General features: G+C 42.8%; 1 protein-coding gene across 3 annotated transcripts in view; it reads left to right on the forward strand.

The window, feature by feature from the left end:
* LOC141055135 (C-Jun-amino-terminal kinase-interacting protein 4-like) overlaps positions 1 to 20,652 on the forward strand; it is a 315,480-nt gene that overhangs the window by 1,594 nt on the left and 293,234 nt on the right. The window lies entirely within an intron of this gene.

A 20,652-nucleotide genomic window follows, 5' to 3' on the forward strand; every position in this document is an offset into this window, starting at 1 on the left:
TTGTTGGCAGCAAAAATGCAAAGGAAAAAACACGCGCTTTTGGTGCTTTTTTTGCATACTCTTTTTATGCGTTTTTGTACAGTAGTGAATACTTTTTGGCGCTAAATAAAGATATTTGAAATAAGGAAAAAATTGATATTTCCTTGTTCAACACCTTTTCCATGCTTTTTTGCCTCATCCCAGGCTAAAAATACCAACCCTCAGCTGCCCCAGAAATGGCTCTTCTGATACTCTGGTGCAGTGGCATTGGGGTAATGAGACTAGGGCTTGGTGTCAGCAGCTGTCGCAGACACCAAGCCCTAGCTTTAGTAATGAAGAGGTGTCAGCCAGACACCCTCGTTACTAAACCTGTAAGGAAAGAGGTAGATAAACACTCAGAGAATAAAACACTTTATATGAAATAAAACAGACTCTTTATTTAATCATTTAAATTACCCAATTTCCCCAATATTCTTACCCCAGGTCCAACGATAATCCAAGGGTTAAAGCGATGTCCCACGTTGTCACCAGCTTATGTAGGGGTGTTCACAGAATTAACCTATATTGGCCAGATGCTGTTTGGTTACAGCCTAACTCGGCTTGCACCGCAATACCTGGCGATGGTGACATGCGTGGGGTTATTAGGGCTCATACTCCTCTACAAGAAACAGATTAGAGCAAACCGATAAAAACTCACATTGAACTCTGACCAACCTGTGATTTTTTTTTTTTTTTTTTTTTTTTTTTTCTTTTTCAGCTGAATTCAGACAGAGAAAAAAAATTGCATTCTGCGTTTGTCCTCGTATATCTGACGGGACTAGTCAATGCAAGTCAGTGGGTGCGAGCAAAAAAATCACACGACGCTCGGGTCATGTGAGTGCCGTCCAAATTTTACACACCCAACTCCTTGAAAACCCAACGTTTTATCTGCTGCGTACAGTAAAATTACAGCGTGACCGCAAAGAATACATACACACGCACACACACCTGGGGCAGATGTTTATAGCCATGGAAGGGGGTTAATACTCATGGAGCTTCGTGGGCTTTTAATATCAGCTCAGAGCTGTATACTTGACCTTTACTGTTTTTTAAATATGGGGGAAACTCTAAAATAGTGTCCCCCTATAATTAACAACCAACAAATGCTATGCAGAGAGTTGTGGGGTGATATTAATAGGCTAGGAATGGGCCATAGATATTGGCCCCATCCCAGACTAAAAACTTCAGCTCTCAGCTGCCCCAGAAAAGACTCATCCATAAGATGCGCCAAATCTGTCAGTTAACCTTGCTCTTAACACTTGCTCTGGTGCGGTGGCAAGTGGGGGGATAGATAGGGGATTGATGTCACCTTTGTATTGTCAGGTGACATCAAGCCCAAAGGTTATTAATGGAGAGGCGTCTATAAGATGCCCCCATTACTAACCACATATTCATATTGTATAAAAACACAGACACCCAGAGTAAAGTCCTTTATATGAAATAATGAAGGATTTCTTTTTTTAATCTAAATTAAAACGTACGCCATCGACCTATCCATTGAAGCCAATGTCTCCTGTAAAAGCATTAAAATAATAACCATATTCCTCACCTGTCGGAAGTGAAGAAATAATCCATAATCTTCCACGACGATCCTGATCAAGGTTAGTAGTCTCATACTGACAAGAGCGTGTAATCACTTCTGCACTGTGTAGCGCTGAGAAAGTTCACTGGAGTTGATCAGCTGATGAGCCCCAGTGACCTCACTGATGGCATTGCTGCATGAGAACTTTCTCACGCAGTGGTGCCGTGAGTGAGGTTACTGAGGCTCATCAGCTGATGAACCATGGTGAACTTTCTCAGCGCTACACACTGCAGGGGTGATTATGCGCTCCTGTCTGTGACGGGAGGCGTTGGCTGATGGGAGTCAGTACTCCTCCCCTCCCCTCCCCCTATTGAAGCTATACGCGAAACGCACGTCGGAGTCTTTTGCTGCCGTGTTGTAACAACCCACTGAGATTTGTCTTCACTTGCACCTTATTGATACTATGCCTATTTACTTGCTTAGGACTTAATGGCTAGATGGCACAGCACTTGTACCTTATATTGTCATCATGTCTACCATATTTGCTTAGGATCTGTGGGCCAGATAGTTCAGCACAGCACTTCATTTTCACTTGATTAAATTTATTTGTTTGGACACTACACATATTACGTATTGGTTATTTTTCTGTGTAACTTGGATTTTTTACTTGCATGGTCTCACACTGGTGACTATTCCTGTTTTTCATCTCTACAACTTCTGTTTTTTTTTTTAAATTTAGTTTTTTATTCATTACTAATAAACATTATTAATTTTATTTGGGCTCAGCACTTCTATTTTCTCTGTAGGTTACTTTTGGTTCTTTTGAAGTTGCCCCTGTGTTCTTGTGTTTACTCCCCTCTTTCTAGGAATTATATTGTTTGGAGTTGTAGTTTCATCAGCCGACGACGGTCACCTGCGGTAAGCTTTTAATTGCGGGTCACAGCACATTTGGGGGGGGGGGGGGGGGGTCACGCTGGCAGCGTTCTGCCCAACGTTTTCTATCTTGCCGTCGGTATCAGTACGGACGATCAGAACCGCCACAATGGCGTTTCTCGCGCTGTCACACAGATGACAGCTTGGGAAGCGCCCGATATGAAGTCTGTAAAAGCACAAGCAAATCCGCAAACCGTTTTATACCTGCGTTTTTGCTGCGTGTTTGACTGACTCATTTGAACTCTATGGTTGAAAAACGCATAAAGAATTGACGTACACTTCAGGATTCTTATTGACTTTGCTAGCAAAGGGATTCTCTAGCTTTTTTGGGCCAGTTCATGCAGAAAAAATACCGGAAAAAAGCACAATGTGCACATAGCCTAAGGCTTATTCACATGTACGTATCTTGCATTAGTGTATGTACGCCAAAACTAAAAGCGGAACTTACAGAGAGACTATAATTGAAAGAATGGAAAATCCACTCTGCTGGTTGGATAAGGGTAAATCCATGTACACACTGGGATATTAAGCGGTTTTTATTCTGTCTACACACTTGAAGTACCATACTGAGGAATAAATATGGTACTTGCATTATAATTGAAAGATTATTTATTTATATAGCGCCATTAATTCCATGGTGCTGTACATGATAAGGGGGTTACATACAATGTCATAGATATTGTTAACAGTAAACAAGTTTCCACAACAAATTTACAATGACAGACTGGTAAAGAGGGGAGGGGACCCTGTCCTTGCGTACTTGCATTCTACGAGATAGCGGGGAAAAGACAGAAAGTCGGGGGTGCAGCAGCTCTGGTGGTGATGAGGCGGCAGCTCAGGCGGTGGTGAGGCGGCAGAATGGTTATTGCAATCTGTAAGCTTTCCTGAAAAGATCGGTTTTCAGGTTCCGTTTGAAGGATCCGAGGGTGGTGGATAATCGGACGTGTTGAGGCATGGCATTCCAGAGGATAGGGGATATTCGGGAGAAATCTTGGAGGCGGTTGTGTGAGGAACGAATAAGTGTGGAGGAGAGTAGGAGGTCTTTGGAGGATCGAAGAGTATGTGAGGAGAGATATAGGGAGGGGAAAGGTTGTGGATGGCTTTGTAGGTCAGTGTTAGTAGTTTGATCTGGATTCGTTGGGGAATTGGGAGCCAATGGAGGGATTTGCAGAGGGGGGAGACAGGGGAGTAGCGAGAAGAGAGGAGGATTAGTCGGGCAGAAGAATTGAGGACAGACTGTGGAGTGGTGCAAGAGAGTTAGCAGGGAGGCCACAGAGGAGGGTGTTGCAGTAGTCAAGGCGGGAGATGATGAGGGCATGCACAAAAGTTTTAGCGGACTGAGGAAGGGACGGGTTCTGGAAATATTTTTGAGTTGGAGGTGGCAAGAGATTGGACGTGCGGTTTGAAGGACAGGGCAGAGTCGAGAGTTACTCCAAGGCAGTGGATTTCAGGTGCGGGAGAGAGCATGATGCCATTTACCATAATAGATCGGGTAGGGAAGATACGTGAGATGGAGGAAAGATAATGAGTTCAGTTTTGTCTACGATGAGTTTTAGGAAGCGAGAGGTGAAAAAGGAGGATATGGCTGATAGACATTCTGGGATTCTGGACAGCAGAGAGGTGACATCTGGGCCAGAGAGGTAGATCTGAGTGTCATCTGCATACAGGTGGTACTGGAAGCCATGGGACTTTGATTTGTCCTAGGCCAAGAGTATAGATGGGGGAAAAAAGTAGGGGCCCCAGGACAGAGCCTTGGGGGACTCCAATAGAGAGGGGGCAGGATGAGGATGTAGTGTGGGAGTGGGAAACGCTGAATGTGCAGTCTGAAAGGTATGAGGAAATCCAGGACAGGGCTAGGTCTTTTATGCCAAGGGAAGAAAGAATATGTAGAAGTAGGCAGTAGTCAACTGTGTCAAAGGCAGAGGACAGGTCAAGAAGGAGGAGGATGGAGAACTGTCTGTTAGCTTTGGCTGTGAGTAAGTCATTAGTAATTTTGGTCAGGGCAGTTTCAGTGGAGTGGTGGGGGCGGAAGCCAGATTGCTGTATGTCAAGTAGGGAGTTAGATGAGAGGTGGGAAGAAAGTTGAGCATGGACATGCTGTTCAAGGAGTTTGGAAGCAAACGGGAGCAGTGATATGGGGTGATAGCTTGGCATAGCAGTAGGGTCAAGGTTTTATTTTTTGAGGATAGGTGTTATGGTGGCATGTTTGAAGGCAGAGGGGAAGGTACCAGAAGTTAGGGATAGGTTGAAGAGATGGGTTAGGGCTGGAATGATCATGTTAGTGAGGTTGGGGAGCAGGTGGGAAGGGATGGGGTCAAGTGCACAGGTGGTGAGGCGTGATTTGGAAAGGAGATGAGTAAGGTCTCCTTCCGTGATGTTGGAGAGGGAGATTATTAGGGAAGGGCAGAGGTCTGATATGTGGAGCGGTTGGGGTGGTGGAACTGTAAAGGCTTGCCTTGTTTGGTCGATACGTGATTGACACGTGTTCTGGCTTTTGGGGACACTCCTTGTTTTGGCAAATACTTATCCTAAATGCTGGTGTGAATAAAGCCTAATGGGTAAAGAAATGGTGCAGAAAATCTGGTGCAGTTTCTCCACCGGAATCCAGGGACAAGTCTTCAGCCCACCAGGTAACTGGGAGGAGAGAGGAGGGTCCTCGGCGAGATCCTGTATGTGGCAGGGAGGCCCGGAAGTCCCCACTGAGCAGAGCCTGGCGGACACTGTGCCATTACAAGATGGCCGCTGCAGCAGCACTGTAGGGTGTCAAACACAGCGTGCAGAAGATGCTGGTGAGTCAGAGGCACTGGCTGCCTGCTGTGCCCCCTCTGACATGCTTAATTAGGGCGCTGAATCACACAATGAGGAGGACACGAAGCAAACTGGGATGAGGGGTAAGCTGAGGATTGATTCCCTTAATTATATAACTCTGGGCCAGCAATATCAGGGGAACACAGTCGTTGGGGGTGGCCCCCCACTTCTATGCTTGGTGAAGCATCTAGCTGTGCCGAAAAACACCCTACACCAGGAGTCTCCTCATACTTCCATCCCCACAGCTTCCCCTTATGTTTCCACTGAGTGATCAAGCTTGCTCACCTCAGGAGAAAAGAGTACAGCAATGGATGCAGATCCCAGATGAGACTCGTCCTGCTTCCCCACAAAGATGGTCCATGGGCTCATCATGGGGGGGGGGGGGGATGTGAGGATCCCACCGCTGCCACCAATATGTCACGGATCGGGGATGTGACCTTTGGCTGCACACGGCTATTACAGGCACAGGGGGGCTTATCTTAGTTATCCCACCGCTGGCATCATGTAATAAAGACAGCATGCTAGTCTTGCTCTAACAATTTACCGCAGAGCGGTTTATTTTAGTTATCCCACCACTGCCACAATATGTTACAAGTTGTCGGGATTTATGTATATCTCACTTTCCAGTTCCACTTTGGAACTTGCAGCTCTTCGGCGCCCCCTTTACCCTCAGGTCAGTCGGGGAACTACATCTAGGATAATGAGTCGCCAGATGAGCTACTTGTTGTGCAATGGCTATTAGGCCCGCTTGCAGTGAGGGAGTTATAAATGCTTTGGCCGCAGCCACACAACCAGCTTTTGAAACCCGCTTATTCACTGCCGGCGCTACCCGCCTAGCCAGAACACACTTCGCTAGCACCATCATCAGATTCCGCATATTAATATTTAACATTAATAGAGGGGTTCGAAGCAAACCCAGTAGCATAATTAGCTTACAGGCACATGATTTCGTCACAGAGCAAGGAGGCAGAACTAATAAATTTTATAGTTTATTCCCAAAAGATGGGCAGTGTTTACAGGAGATAAAAAGGTTTTGCGATATGAGACAATAAAAGTATGTACAATACGATTGCAAATAACAGGGATTTAAAAGCAGAGATAACTTACATATTGCTTAGATCATTTCAGGCAGAACCATGCTGGGGGTGGAGCCAGACATCTTGGCTCACGGATGAGGTCTTTTGGCACGGCTCACAAGCAGCAACTACCCGGGGGGGGTGGGGGGTCTCAGTTGCAGACTTATAAGTCCGGGATTGTGACATCACCAAAGGGACTGTCTGGTGACGGTCCTCCCCATTCTCAAAGTACAGATTTGGGTTCTGAAAATGTAAAACTATAAGGGCTTGAGAACCTAGCATAATATCGGCAGAACCATCATTCATCTTATATTGAAATGAGCTTTGTAATGACATCAAACACTAGCTGTTTATTCCGCTCTGTTCAGGAGAGCTCCGTTTCTCTGGGTCTGTTGATGCTAGAATTTAGCATGAACCACTGTAGTGAAGCCCAATCGGCGCACGTCCCAATATGTAATTTTCATATTTCTGTCACGGACGAAGTATGGCCTCTTTAATATTTCCCACACTTATGTCCACTCACATGGTGAGGACAAAGGAAATTATTTCTACTAGCTAATTAACATTCCTTGCAGTGAGGAGGGGAGGGGGGGGGAGACAGGAAAAAACGGTTGTAGTGTTACAGATTGCAGCCTGTGCCTGCAGCTTCACACACGCTATGTGTGACAAGCTAAGGAAAGGAAGGGGGACACTGACATAGCATAATTCAGTGTGTAAAAAGAAGATTCTGCAGTGTGATAATCTGGGGAATCTTGCGTCATATTTTACATTACCATTACAGGGGACACTTCACCACGTTGAGCAGAAAGAACTGAGGTGGTCATGCATACTTTAAACAATGTGGACACTATTCCTTTAAATGCAGTGGACATGTTACCAATTCAACAACACTATCAGCCCTCTGTGACCATGGCCACAGTGGGCGAGACATCAGCCTTGCGCAAGCCTGGTCTATGCAACTTTACAACACATGATGAATCTCATACAGAAAGGCCACTACCCCTCAAATACGCCTATGGAGATCATGACAGATCTGCGTCCTTATCAGATCTCTGGCCTCTTCTCCAGACAATACCAACTGAAAGTGACATTGCAGCCCTGACTTCTCAAGTGGTGGCAGAGTGTAAACAGCAGTTTGCACAAGTCAGGTCAGATCTCTCATCTCTTAATTCTAGAGTTGATGTAATAACCCAAACTCAGGAGATCAATGTGCCAGCTATACAGGTTCTCACAGGACACTGTGCACAAGCAGTCCCTGCAAATATACTTGCCAACAAAACCTTGATGATTTAGAAAACAGAAACAGGAGAAATAATCTCCGCATCAGAGATTATGGGTTTCAGGATTCAAGAAACGCTCGTCCACCTTAAAATAACATACAAGACCCCCTTCTCATTTTCAAGGAACCTTTGGACTCTGAGGGTTTTAATTGGACATATGGTGCCCATACCATGTTTATAAACTTTAGAGCTCATACTCACTTGTGAGAGACTCGCACGATTCTCGTGAGTCTCTCGCATGAAAATCTGGCTCTGCCCCCTGGCACTCGGACCGGAGCATGCGACTACATGAATTTCTATGCAGCTGCACGCTATGGTCCCAGTGCCGGCGGCAGTGCCAGGTTTTCGTGCGAGTCTCACAAGTCAGTATGAGCCCTTAGGTTTAAATCACCCATTGCTATTATCACTTTTTTGGTAGCAACTGGCTTAAGGAGTAGCTATATATAATGTTTAGCTTCTGTAACCCCCCCCCCCCATATAGGGTGGGAGCCTCTGATATGCCCAATGCAGGCTCACACACTCCCGGTTTGGACTGGTTCCTATAGTCTTTTTTGCAGAGTCTTTTTTTTTTTTCTGCTCATGTTTATTTCTTTGGTTAAGATTTTTTTTTTTTTCTTCCCTAACCTTTCCTGCACTATATCTCTTTGACCATGAGGACCAGGCATCTCGACTATCTTACACGATATCGGTAGTCGAAGGATCTCATATTGGTTATCAATGGCGGACCTAAATATCACTTCTATGAATGTGAAGGAAATTGACACACCCAGAAAACACATGCAAATCCTTCACCTTTTTTACAAGAAAAAGGTACATATTGTATGTTTTCCAGGAGACACACTTTTTAAGACGAAACTAAAATTAGACACACATATTACACATTTTGGTATTTTGCTCATTAACCCTGAATCTCGTTCAAAAGGAGTTGCTATAACGATTCACAAATCGTTAACACATCAGGTCATCAATTGTGTAGTGGATAAGGAAGGGAGGTATATTATCTTGGCGTTAGTTATCAGTGGCCAACTACTTACAATCATAAATGTATATACCCCTAATCAGGTTCAAGCCAATTTCATTTATAAGATAGTAGACAATGCCCTTCCCTTAATACAGGGTGCCATAATATTTTGTGGAGATCTAAATGTTTCTCTTGACCCTGTGTTTGAGGTAGATCGCATCTCTCTTATGTGGTTATCAAGAGTATTAGGAGAGCCTTTGTATGAATGCAGCATCTGGAGGCTCCAGCACCCATCAGATCGGGATTATAGTTTTCACTCCCATCCGCATGATTCTTATAGTAGGTTAGACTGTATCCTCCTCCAACAAAATGCCTTACCTTGGCTTTCAGATTCTAGTATTGGTAACGTACTTTGGTCAGATCATGCCCCTGTATATTGCTCACTAAAAGTACCATCCCTTACCAAAACATCAGTGTCTTGGCGTCTCAATTAGTCGTAATTATTATATACATTATGTGCGTAGGATGCACGAGCCTCCATAGCCAACTTTATTGTTGATGATGTAAATGATGATGAAGCCCTCAAGTGTGTACTTAGAGGGGTATTTATCAAACTTGGGTCCAGAATAAAAAAAGACAAGAGGTCAGGCAATCAAACTAGCCTTACAGAGAGTCACTAATCTGGAGTTAATTCATAAAATGGCGCTCTCTACTGCAAGCATCAGAGATCTTCTCAAAGCAAGATTAGAAGCTAAAAAATTACTCGATTCTTCATGTAAACGTTTATTTCAGTTTTAGGTCAGAGTAGGTTCTAAGAGTTCGGTAACAAACCAGGAACAATGCTACAGTGCTGTGCAAATTAATTGTGATAAAGCATTTTTTTTAAATAAAATCGTAAGTTGGTTACCAGTCAGTGATTCAAACCAGTTTTATTTCAAAAATCTTAGCCCTCTACCACTCCCTCAGCCCAGCTAAAAATTAACTGCTCCCTTTTGGCCTCCTTTACTATAAAGAATGGTACTCTATAAGGTTGCCCCTTCTCCCCAATGTTGTATATCCTGATAATGGAGCATCTTTTGGAGGCCATATGTGCTAAACCTGAAATACAGGGAATCAAAATAGCGGATTCTGAGTCTGTGTTCTGCTTTTACTGATGACTTGCTAGTTTATTTAACTAATCCACATACCTTGGTTCCTCTCCTGATGTCTAAGCTGGCACGTTTTAGTAGTTGGTACAATTTTAAGATGGTTCTCGAAAAATCAGAAGCCATAAATATTTCCCTGCCCTTGCAAATGGTGAATGTTCTGAAATGTAACTTTCCATTTAAATGGCCCTCAAATATTCATATTAACTACTTGGGCACCATTATTTCGGTGGATTTATCAGGATTGTTTGACTTGAACTTTTTTCGATTTTTGTTCAGATTGGATATTAATTTCAGGAGCAGTGGAGAGTTCTCCTGGTTTGGCCAGGTCAACATCCTCAAAATGACTGTATTGCCCTGACTTTTGTATTTACTACAAACTATCCCGATATATATCCCATCCCCCTGGATGAGGGTCCAACATAAATTCGGTCAATTTGTTTGGTCGGTGGGACGCCCAAGAATTCGTAGTACTGTTTTGGTGCTTCCAAAGTATTTGAGTGGTATAGGTTGGCCGGACTGCCGAAAATACTATCTGGTGTCTGCCCATTCAGTAATCTTAGATATTAATACTACACTGTTGAGAATCTAAACTGTGGGTACGTACATATGGCCTATAAGTCTTGTCATACATCAATTTCCACTCTACCATGGACTTGGCCTATTTTGGCCCGAAACATCATCCCTATTCCATTTAGTGTCAGACAAACACTCAAAATGCCCACATTCCCAGTAGAAAGGGAATTCTAATTGTCCCAGTAGGACCGTTATCCCCAATAACAGATAACCCAAAATTTCCATCTGGTATATCCTCAAGCCTTTTTCTGGGTAGCTCCAAGAAAAAAACCCTTGCATCTTTATCATGTGGCCCCTGAGGGTGTACTGCTTTCCCTCTCAGCTATTCTAGGTGACCGTCCACAGAAAGCGAGATATTCTTTTAAATATTTTCATCTAGGGCATTTCTTCTCTACATTTACCAATCATTTAGAATGGGTGCGCCCCCTTTCTTTGTTTGAATCCCTATGTATGGCTCCCACTAACCCTGCGCATGCAATTTCTGATATCTATAAGCTTCTATTAGATGGTGATCTAATATAGCCACTAAAGCTCAGGAACCTAGTTATACACTAGTATCTAGATGGTATCGTGTTCCTTCGTTCTTGCATAAATGGTTCCCGGGAGTATCCAACTTGTGCTGGCGATGTGGGGCCCATGTGGGTTTTGATGTTGCATATATGGGGGGTGTGCCTGGCCTTGGCGGCCTTCCGGGAAGGTGTTCTTAAAGCGTTTAAAGAAATGGAGGCGGTGTCAATCCCTAAGAGCCCGAAAGCAATTCTACTGTTTGTTTTCCATCCCTTAGAAGGCTTATAAGAAATGGTTATAGAAGCACCTTCTTCAGGCTGTAAGGGTACCGTTACACCTAGCGATATGACGCAGTCAGGATCGCTGGTGCATCGCTAGGTGGTCGCTAGTGAGCCGCCACACAGGCAGATCTCACCAGCGACATCGCTGGGGACGGGGATCGTTACTTACCTGTCGGACGAGGCGATCCTGACGTCCTCCCGCCCGGCTCCACGCGTCGCTCGTCGGCGCCACAGGAAGCCCAGCAGGAAGTGGCCGACGAGGAATGGTCCAGGAGCTTCTCGCGCGATCAGCGATAACCAGCGATCGGTGACTTTACAGCGATATTGCTAGCGATATTGCAGTGTGTAACGGGGGCTTAAGTTGGAAATTCCTCGACACTGGAAGTCCTTAGACCCGCTTTCACTAGAGGAATGGTTTGCGGAGGTGGCTAGGGTTCACCGGATGGAATCCCTGATAGCCCATACACATGAGTCAGCTAACAGTGGCTGCAAAATGGTTTCATTGGGAATCCTTCTTATCCTCATCGATGTACCAAAATATGCTAAGATAATTGCGATCTTATCCTTTTCCTATATTTAATATGCCGGTATCCTAGTTCATGCTCCGTCTGCCTTAGTGATTTGTCCTCATGGTCCCTATAAACATTCCTTTTTTCTCTTCTCCTTCTTTAGTTTAACAAGTTGTCAAATGTCTTTTGCAAACTACTGTTGATATTGTATGGAGTTTTGTTTTCATGTTACTATTCATATGGTGTGCTTGTTTGAACCTGTTGATGTTTGTTTTAGTTGTGTAATATAAAAGTATCAAATTTTGAATAAGAAAATCTGCACCATCAAAAAGCTCATCATAGCAACGTAACCTTACACGTTCACTATTTTATATCAGTATTTGAAAGAAAATGCTAAGACTGAGTGGAAAATGCAGAAGTGGTGCACGTCTTTACTCTGACTGTTCCACTCTCTGTTTTACCTTAAAAATACTGACCAATTAATGAAAATGTGAACATGGCCTATGTCTGAGCATTGCAGTCCTTATACAGACTATGAAATGCCCATCTGAATCCAGCTTTAGAAGAGCTTTGATTGCTTTTTATTTCTAAATGACCTCAGGAAATCCAAATGTATTCACAAGAATGCTTTACTGCACCTAGGAGTGTTAGGCCGGAGTCATATTAGCATATCCCATCCGATGTGAGAACATATTATGCGGTCTGCTAATGACCCTTGGCTCCAGCTCTGCTGCGAGCATGATCCAAGCGTCAGTGCACTGTGCTCCGACCCTCTCGCATGACAGAATCGCAGCACAGGTGCAGAGGAGATGGAGAAATTAATTTCTCCATTTCCTCTGTTTCCGACTTCCGCTGGAAACGCACTGCACTTGGGTGATTTCAGAGTGCAGTGCAATCCAAATCTTGCATGCAGTCGCAGCATGCTGAGTTTTTTTTTTTTTTTTTTTTCCCCCATCCAATTGGAGCAGGAAAAAAATACTGAGAACATAAGCATGGAATTAAATTGGTACGAATGCAATCTGATTTCTCAGTTTATCCTGCGGTACCTTTTAGTCCCATGTGACTGCTATGGTTTACCACTTGTTTGTAAAAGTTACATAGGTCAGAAAAACAGGCGCATCAAGGCCACCTCATTAGGCCTTATTCACATGTCCGTTGTTCACAAAAGTGAGCTATCCACTTTATTTTATTCTTATCCTCTTTACACCCCAAGCCTGTTTTCGCCTTCCTGACCAGGCTAAATTTTACAATTCTGACCAGGGTGGCTTTATGAGATACTTATTTATGAATAATTCAACAGATCCCACTGATTTTGAGTTTGTTTGTTTTTCGTGACATACTTTACTTTAAACTCAAGTCATATCAAAGGAATTTTTATTTGTGGAAAAAATAGAAATTTGGCAAAAATTGTAATAAACTTAGCAATTTTTAACTCTTATGCCCTTAAACCAGACAAGATGGTTAATAAATAACATTCCCACATTTCTAATTTACATCAGCGCAGTTTTTGAAACTTTTTTTTTTTTCTATTTTTTTAGGAACTTATAAAGATTAAAAGTTAACCAGCGATTTTCTAATTTTTCAGACAAAATTTACAAAACTATTTTTTTAGGGACCACCTCACATTTGAAGTAACTTTAAGGGTATGTGCTCACGGTCAGTAACCGGCAGGCCTTTGGACACAGCACATGTCCGCTCCATCCATAGCCCTGCTGACTTTTGTATGCCGGTGATTCCGCATGTGTTCATTGAACCGTGTGGAATCACCGCATCCCGTTACATTGTACGGGTGACTTTATCTTGCGGAGACTGAGCGTCTCCACGATACATAGACATCATGCGGTCGGTAAAGGGGCCTATATGACAGAAAACACCCAAAATTGACACCATTTTAAAAACTGCACCCCTTAAAGTACTCAAAACGACATTCAAGAAGTTCGTTAACCGTTCAGGTGTTTCACAGGAATCTTTGCAATGTGGAAGGAAGAAAGAAAGAAAATTAACATTTTAACTTTTTTTTTTTTTTTTTTTACAAGGAGAAAAAGGACCTCAAAAATTTGTTGTGCAATTTGTCCGGTGCACACCGATACTCCATATGTGGGGGGAAAGGTACTGTTTGGGCGTATGGTAGGGCTTGGGAGGGAAAGCATGCCATTTGACTTTTTGAGCACAAAATTGGCTGGAGGGACGGAGCGCTATTTGCCTCCTGAAGCGCAGATTTTCCTAGGATAGTTTGTGGACTCCGTATACAGAGCCTATAAGTGCTAGAGCAGAATTCCCCCCCCCCCCCCCCCCAAGTAACCCCACATTGGAAATTATACCCCTTTGGGAACTTATTTACAGGTATAATAACTATTTTAACTCCATTGGGTGTTTTCCAGAAACAAGCTCAATGGATGTTGCTGAGTGAAAATTGCAAACTACAGTTGCAGTAACTAGCTGTATTCTGGAGACACACACCTGTAAATTAGGCTGGCTCTCATCACTACAGCAATGCTAAACATGTGCATGTCAAATGTGGTTTAGGCACACTGGGGCTCAGAAGGGAGTGGGACATTTGGATTTGGGAGCACAGAATTTGCTGAATTTCTTTAGTGGGTGAGGAGCCATTTCACTTTTCCAGAGCCTTTGTGGTGCCAGTAACCTGGAAGCCCCATATATTTCTATTGACAGATGATGGCCCTTATTGCTTTTCCAGAGCCTTTGTTCAACCAATAACCTGACATTGACAGTTGGTGGACCGAAGTGGGGGCTTATTTTGTGGATTGAGTTAAAGCTTTTATTGGGAACATTTTGCATAACATTTTGGATCACATTTATCCTGCGTTCTACACTGAGCACTTATATTGGGGTTTCCATCTAAATCTCGGAGTGACGTGATTCAGATTAAAGCCTGAAGGATCCATTAATTATAATGAAGCAGCAGAATTACCGTGGACTCTCTGACCTCTGTTCAGCATTATCCTTATTTTCAGAAGGGCACAAAACCCCGTGGCCGACAGCACTTTTATGCATGCCATAAAATCAGACACCGCCAGATCACAGGTCAGACAGCGTCCAGTGTCTCCAGTTGCTTCATTGTAGGGTATCTTTTGTATCCTTTTTTTGGCTGCTGTCGCAGGTTAAAAGACACACTTTTATTTTTTAGCAAAAACTAGTTCTTGCATCGCCATATTTTGAGCTATAAACTTTATATATATATATATATATATATATATATATATATTTTCATGTGACTGCTTGTTTTTTGTGGGACAAGTTGACTTTTTTTATTGGTACCATTTGTGGGCTCATAATTTTTTTTTTTTTTTTATCGCTTTCTATTCCGATTTTTAGGGTGGAAGAATGGAAAAAAACAGCAATTCAGGATTTTTTTTAATGCTATTCTACGAGTGGTAACATTGATAAGGAAGCTTTAGTACGATTACAGCTATACCACGTGTATATTGTTTTATCTTGGCGCTTTTATACAATAAAAACTTTCATAGAAAAATAATTATTTTTTCATTGCTTTATTCTGAGAGCTATAACTTATTTTTCTGCTGATTATGCTGTATTGCATTTGTGTTTTTGTGGGACAAGATGATGTTTTCAGCTATGCCTTTTTTAGTTTCATTCGTCATTATGATCTTGTTTTATTCTACTTTTTGATCTGTGGTTTGATAAAACATTGTTTTTACCTTTTTTCATTTATTTAGGTTTTTTATGGTGTTTACTGAAGGGTTTAATTAGTGTGACATTGTTATAGTGCCGGTCCTTTTGAACACAAATGTGTACTTTGTTTCTTTTTGTTACTGCAGAAATATGCATATTTACTGTCGTAAAAAATTTTTAATTTTTTTTTTTCACTTAGTCCCATTGTGGAGCTTTCACTTTCAGCAGCCTGATCGCAGTCATAAAGCATAACAAAGCTGGAGCATTGCTATGTTATCGGTCAGTGCTACACTAACACAAGTTGGTTAGATCATGCACTGCGCATGATCTGAGTAACTTGCTAGTTACCCGGGTTTCGTCATGATGCCGATCAGAGGGAAGACGGGCCTCGCTCAGCCTGCTTTCAAAATGCTGCAATCGATATCGACCCTGAGAGTATAAATGCCCTCAAAACAATGTTTTTATTGGAATAATTAAAACCAGCAAACAAATACAAGCAACTATAAATCTCCATCAGCTGCTAGACAATACTGCAGGGATCGCAACATCTAGGGGGCTAAACTGCTGGGAGCGGTGCGAACATGGACACTTTTTTTTTTTTTCTTTTTCACATGTCCGATATTTTATTTATTTATTTTTTTTTTTTACTTCCTCTCTCCCTAAAATGCAATGAAAAGTGATTAAGTCTCTATCTTCAGTTCCCTTGTCTAGATTCTTTAAAAACAACACTTGGGCCAGGACAGAGCCACTTGAAACACTCTTCCAATTGAATGTGCAACCATTTATCACTCTTTGAGTACAATCACTGAGCCAGTAGTGAATACACCTAACCGTAGCCTTGTAATCCTGTATATGGAGACAGAGGGTCAGCTGTTGCCCTGGTCCAATAGCCAAAACCACATGGATCAGAGATCATTTTGCCGAATGCCCGCTCTCCTTTTAACGTGGGCATAGCGCTACTCGGACAACACAAGGTTAGAGTAAAATGATGGGTCAATACTATATTGAACCACAAAACAGGCAGATGGTACAGAACAGTCTCAGCAAATTAGAGATTCTCGCCCTTCCAATGACTCCCTGGGATAAGAACCACTGTGACTTCGGAGCTTCCAGAACCGACTGCCAGACCTGTGGTAGAGACACAGAGAGGAGGTAACAACAAGCTTAGGAAGATGACAGTCCATTGAAGTACAAGGCCAGTTGACCAGAGGGTCATATCCTGGATTCTCTGAACATCTCCATGGGGCCAGGTGACCGGCGGTCCCATTCCTGGCCCCCCCAAACATATCCATGGGGTTCAGGTGACCGGTAAGTCCAAATCCTGACTACCGCAAATGCATCCATTGATTTGCAATGGTCAATGGAGCAGATCTGTATTTTTCCAGCCGGGGCCGAAGTCCCCTAAGCTGTCGTACTGTAGAATGACAAATCTGTGTCCCTCGTGATTGAGCCATGATTTCTTGGCTGCTGTCCTGTAAAGAGTCTCTGCTTCTTTGGAACTCTGGATCTCTTGAATGTCTGGAGGTATATCTGTATGTCTCAGAGGCATATAACCTCTTTTTGTAGTTAACTATTATTCATCCAGTATTCACAGGTAAAGGGGAAGAATGGTGATAAGACCAACTTACATCGTTTGATTATCTATCTGCTTAATTTTTCCTCCTGTTTTGCAAGTCAGCAAGCTAGCTGGCCTGGACAATATGTTATCAACATATCATCAAACATCATTGTTCCATGACCTTGTATGAGTAGTTATCCAGGATAAGCAAGTTACAGCAAATTGTCAACTTACAAGTCAATTTTACATGCTTACACGAATAAAAGTCTGACTAACCAGAAAGAAACACAGAAATTCAAAAGTCAGCATATACAGTGCCTTGTGAAAGTATTCGGCCCCTGGAACTTTTCAACCTTTTCCCACACATCATGCTTCAAACATAAAGATACCAAATGTAAATTTTTGGTGAAGAATCAACAACAAGTGGGAGACAATATTGAAATAGAAGGAAATTTATTGGTTAGTGTCAGAGACACCGCACTACACTGGCTCACAGAGCCAGTTCCCATGTCCTGAGTACAGAAACAGTGCTAAAAGATACCTGTGGAGCAGGGCAGCAGAGGTGACAATGCGTGCTTCGAACTATTAGTGTCAGGGTCCAGTCAGCGCCGGAAAGTAAAGAGGCACAGGACCTGCGGACACTGAAATTAGCAAGCTTGCACAGGACCTATATGGTTAGGTGACTGTAAGGGGGCGGGGCTTAGCGTCCTGCTTTCAGATATGACAGGACACCATACAACAACTCAGAGTCAGGCAAAACGGAGGTCACAACAGTACGGGCAAACGAGGCACAGGAGGGACAAACAGACGGGTAGTCAGACAAAGCCAAAGGTCATACACAAGAGGGCGACGTGGTACCAAGGGGACAAGCAGAGAGAAGTCGGGTCACAAGCAGAGAGTCATACACGAGAGGTAGCGCAGTACAAGAGGGACAGGCAGAACTCGTAACAGGGACAGAACCGGATCAAAACCAAACAAGCAAGCAAGATATCAGGTACAAGGTACACGTACGCACAAGGTCAACTGACTCAGCCGAGGGCAGGAGTATAACTGACACCGGACCTAAGTCCAGTGAGCATTAAATAGCCGCCCTCTGCCAGAGAGAGGTGGAACAATTAACCCCCAGTCCGATCAGGACGGGCCAAAGCGAAAACCCCGTCCTGGATCATGACAGTTTATATTTTTGTGGAAATTCAAAAACTGAAATGTGGGGCGTGCAATTTTATTCGGTCCCTTTACTTTCAGTGCAGCAAACTCACTCCAGAAGTTCATTGTGGATCTCTGAATGATCCAATGTTGTCCTAAATGACTAATGATGATAAATATACTCCACCTGTGTGTAATCAAGTCTCCGTATAAATGCACCTGCTCTGTGATAGTCTCAGGGTTCTGTTTGAAGCACAGAGAGCATCATGAAGACCAAGGAACACAACAGGCAGGTCCGTGATACTGTTGTGGAGAAGTTTAAAGCTGGATTTGGATACAAAATGATTTCCAAAACTTTAAACGTCCCAATGAGCACTGTGCAAGCGATCATATTGAAATGGAAGGTGTATCATACCACTGCAAATCTATCAACACCCGGCCGTCCGTCTAAACTTTCATCTCAAACAAGGAGAAGACTGATCAGAGATGCAGCCAAGAGGCTCATGATCACTCTGGATGAACTGCAGAGATATACAGCTGAGGTAGGACAGTCTGTCCATAGGACAACAATCAGTCGTACACTGCACAAATCTGGCCTTTATGGAAGAGTGGCAAGAAGAAAGCCATTTCTCAAAGAGATCCATAAAAAGTGTCATTTAAAGTTTGCAACAAGCTACCTGGGAGACACACCAAACATGTGGAAGAAGGTGCTCTGGTCAGATGAAACCAAAATCAAACTTTTTGGCAACAATGCCAAACGATAAGTTTGGCGTAAAGGCAATACAGCTCATCACCCTGAACACATGATCCCCACTGTCAAACATGGTGGTGGCAGCATCATGGTTTGGGGCTGCTTTTCAGCAGGGACAGGGAAGATGGTTAAAATTGATGGGAAGATGGATGTAGCCAAATACAGGACCATTCTTGAAGAAAACCTGTTGGCGTCTGCAAAAGACCTGAGACTGGGATGGAGATTTGTCTTCCAACAAGACAATGATCCCAAACATAAAGCAAAATCTACAATGGAATGTTTACAAATGTATCCAGGTGTTAGAATGGCCAAGTCAAAGTCCAGACCTGAATCCAATCGAGAATCTGTGGAAAGAGATGAAAACTGCTGTTCACAAACTATCTCCTTCCAACCTCACTGAGCTCAAGCTGTTTGCCAAGGAAGAATGGGCAAGAATTTCAGTCTCTTCGATGTACAAAACTGATAGTGACATACCCCAAGCGACTTGCAGCTCTAATTGCAGCAAAAGTTGGTATAACAAAGTATTAAGTTAAAGGGGCCGAATAATATTGTGCGCCCCACTTTTCAGTTTTTGACTTTCCACAAAAATTTAAAATAACCAATAAATTTCGTTCAACTTCACAATTGTGTCCCACTTGTTGTTTCTTCACCAAAAATTTACACTTGGTAGCTTTGTTTGAAGCGTGATATGTGGGGAAAGGTTGAAAAGTTCCAGAGGTCGAATACTTTCGCAAGGCACTGTATCTGTCTATTCTTCCTGGCTTGCTGAAAATAGACCTCTGGTTAAGGTGCAATGCTGTGTCGTCACACCATACTTGGTCATTTTTTCAATAAGGATAGTATGAAATAATTTATCTAATGCTGTGCTGAAGTCGACATACAGTGGTGTGAAAAAATGTTTGCCCCCTTTCTGACTTCCTGTTTTTTTGCATGTTTGTTACACTTAAATTTGTTTGGTGATCTGAAACATTTAACCCCTGTAAGACCTTGGACATATGGATATGTGATGGCAATTTTGCGAGGGGCTGTGTACACACTACGCCGCTGGGTGTCAGTTTATTTTGATAGCTGACATATGGCACTCACTGCCAGGAGTGGTGCCCGCACGACTCCTGGCACTTTAACCCCCTAAATGTTCTGATCGCAGTTTTTAGAAAGTAGGCAGGAGTGAGCCGCCTCTGCCCACGTAATGTCACTGCGGTGGCTCAATCGTTGCGATAATAACATGATGTCGTCATGGCATGACCCAGGTCACCAGTCCCTAGCAAACCTGTTAGGTCGTGATCAGTGCATGATCTAACAAATTTGTGTGAGAGCAGACTGTCAGAAAGTGAAAGTCTCATAGCGGGACTAAGTAAAAAAAAAAAAAACAAAAAAAACCAAAACAAACAATAACAGTACCCATAAAAATATTTTTATGAAGAAAAATAAAAGTACACATTGGCTATCGCTGCGTCCGGAACAACCCAACCAATAAAACTCTCCCTCCACTTAACCGCATCAGTGAACAGCATAAGAAAATAAAATAAACGAGGCAAAAATTATGCTTTTTCTTCATCCCGCCAGAAAAAAAAAATAAAACGTGATCAAAAAGACGAATGTAAATAAAAATGGTACAGCTGAAAACGTCATCTTGTCCATCAAAACAAGCCACCACCTAGATTTTCCAGTAAAAAAAAAATAGGTTATAGCTCTCAGAATAAAGCAATGCAAAAATAGTAAAAAAAAAAATATTTTATAGATAAAATAATTGTGTAATAGCACCAAAAGACAAACAGTATAGATGTGGTATCACTGTAGTCATAATGACCTGAAGAATAAAGCTGCCTTTTCAACTTTACCACACAGGGAATGGCATACAAAAACAATTCTGGAATTCTTGGTTTTTGTTCATTCTGCCTCCCAAAAATTGTAATAGAAGGCAATA

The sequence above is a fragment of the Dendrobates tinctorius genome, unplaced genomic scaffold, assembly GCF_039654945.1.
Source record: "Dendrobates tinctorius isolate UK_male_01 unplaced genomic scaffold, ASM3965494v1 ptg000184l, whole genome shotgun sequence".
Classification (NCBI taxonomy): Eukaryota; Metazoa; Chordata; class Amphibia; order Anura; family Dendrobatidae; genus Dendrobates; species Dendrobates tinctorius.